Raw genomic sequence first — 2,362 nt, 5'->3', positions numbered from 1 at the left:
GTCCCAGGGGCGTTTCTGGTCCCAAAAGGCGTTTCTGGTCCCCATCTGTCATTTTGCTCCTCAGCATGGCTTCCTAAAAACGCTGCAGGATTTCTCAGGCATGAATGAGACAAAGCAAGGCTTTGGGCATGTTTTTATTAGAGTATAACATTATAACATGATATAAACCTCAAAAAAGTTTATTTTACATGATATTGCCCCTTTAAATTTAATAGTCAACATCTGTTAGCCAGATATCTCATGAACCACTGGACAGATTTCACTGAAATTCTCAGAAAGTTAGCTGAAGTATTATAAAATACAATTATTGGCCAAATTATGTTTTATAAACAAACTCATTTAAAAAGCAAACTCTGGCCTTGACTGAAAGAATGAAACCTTTAACTCAATATTCTGTCGAACCCCATTTTCATTTGTTGATTTTCAGTAAATGTTTTTGCCAGTTTCAACTTCTTTCAGTCGTCAGTCGTCTGTTACCAGAAGGGAAGTGTRAGAGCGACGACGAGAGCGCCACCTCACAAGATAGCAGTCGGCCTCCTTGGAGAGCAGCTTCAAGGCTCCCATGTTGTTTGCAGACCATTGCTGGAGCTCCCCCAGCCCTGATGGTGTTGCTGCACCATCAACCTCTCATTAAAAGCTTTTTTTTTTTACGGCGATATATTGACTAGAACCAGATCTGTCACATCAGCGCTGTAACAGATGAAAAATCCCCAACTTTGTCATTTTTCTCCCCCCACACTCCTTCAGGGCGTTGTGCTTTTAGAAGTGCTGATGTTTGGTGAATTACCGAAACCAGTGGTAGCAGCTTTCTGTGCTCAGAGTAACTACAGGCAGAGTTTGACTGCTGAGGGGAGGTTTGTTTTTGTCTCCCGTCTGCAGCTGGGCTCAGCAGCCATCAGAGCTGGGAACCATGTTTCCGAGTGCCTGAATGACGTCTCAGCAGGAGCTGTGGTGTAATTAGTCACAATCCATCACCGGGACTGACAAGGTTATAAAAAACCTGACAGTTTCTTCTCATACATCATGTTTATTTGCATGTTTACTGGTATTTCACATACTTGTTTTTAATTGCTTTTGGCCATAAATGAATTGGGTTATTTATGCACTCAGAAAGAGTTTCAGTGAATGATTACTTTGTTGTGGAGACTTGTACAGATGTTGATTAATTACAGTTTTAATGTATGTTCATTGTGCTTTGTCTCAATTGTAATGCTAATTGGTATCCTTGTTCAAGAATGGGTTGTAGTCATTTTGTCTTTTGGCTGTGGCAGCCATCTTGAACCAGGTTAATCAGATGTAGATGTGTGGGATCTTTTGTGATTGATTAATTGAATTTCAGATAAACACTTATTTTAAACTTTCTGATCGATTGTAATCATTTACCTTAAAAAGTCAGAGAATCAACAAGTCTCTATTTAGGTTTTAGATTTGGTTTCTAGAACTTACTTCCTTGTTTACTATGGCATCATATCCGGGATGGGACCAGGTTTTGTAAACATTGTTAGAACACTTGATTCGGGGCTATTTTGTTCAGATTGCTTGGGCAGAAGGGTTCTGTTATGGACCACATAAACATTATATGTCTTAAATCTGAGAACTGGACCGGTTTCCTGCACTTGATTCAGGTTCTCATCGCACACGTTTCTTTCAGGTGTCCACTTCAAGGTTCATTAAAAGTTGTGCAGTGCTTCATAAAATATTTTGATGCACACACTGTTTTTCTGTGTTTTGTGATGACACTAATGGTATTTGGGCTTTTGATTAGATGCATTAATATTTTTGTTTAATAGGTTTCGTGTTTCTTGTGTTTAGTTTTTGTGTGTTGTTTTGTGCCATCACTTGGGCGGCTAAGGCTGAGTGATTAAGGGAGTCGTCCTCTAATCAGACAGTTGGCGGTACAATTCCCTGATATTCAGTCACTCGAGGTGTCCCTGAGCAAGACACTCTGATGTGTGTCCTGATTAGTCTCTATAAATTGACCTGTATTATCTTTGTAGAGAGATCTAGTAGAGTGCTGAATGAAAGTGAATAGGTAAATGAGGGCACATTTGTATTGTGCAAAAACATTTTTTTGAGCTTTCTATCATGTAATAGTGTCATTCCCTCATCAAAAACTCATTGGGCTTTGTACAATGACAATAAAGGCTTATCTTATCTTATCTTATCTTATCTTATCTTATCTCATCTTATCTTATCGTAGCGTAGCACATCGTACCGTACCTTACCTTACCTTACCTTACCTTACCTTACCTTACCTTACCTTACCTTACCTTACAGTAGCATAGCGTACCTTACCGTAGCGTACCTTACCTTACCTTACCTTACCTTACCTTACCTTACCTTACCTTACCTTACCTTACAG

The sequence above is a fragment of the Austrofundulus limnaeus genome, unplaced genomic scaffold (assembly GCF_001266775.1).
Source record: "Austrofundulus limnaeus strain Quisiro unplaced genomic scaffold, Austrofundulus_limnaeus-1.0 Scaffold68, whole genome shotgun sequence".
Classification (NCBI taxonomy): domain Eukaryota; kingdom Metazoa; phylum Chordata; class Actinopteri; order Cyprinodontiformes; family Rivulidae; genus Austrofundulus; species Austrofundulus limnaeus.
The sequence above is the reverse complement of the archived record's forward strand: the minus strand, read 5'-3'. Positions refer to the sequence as shown.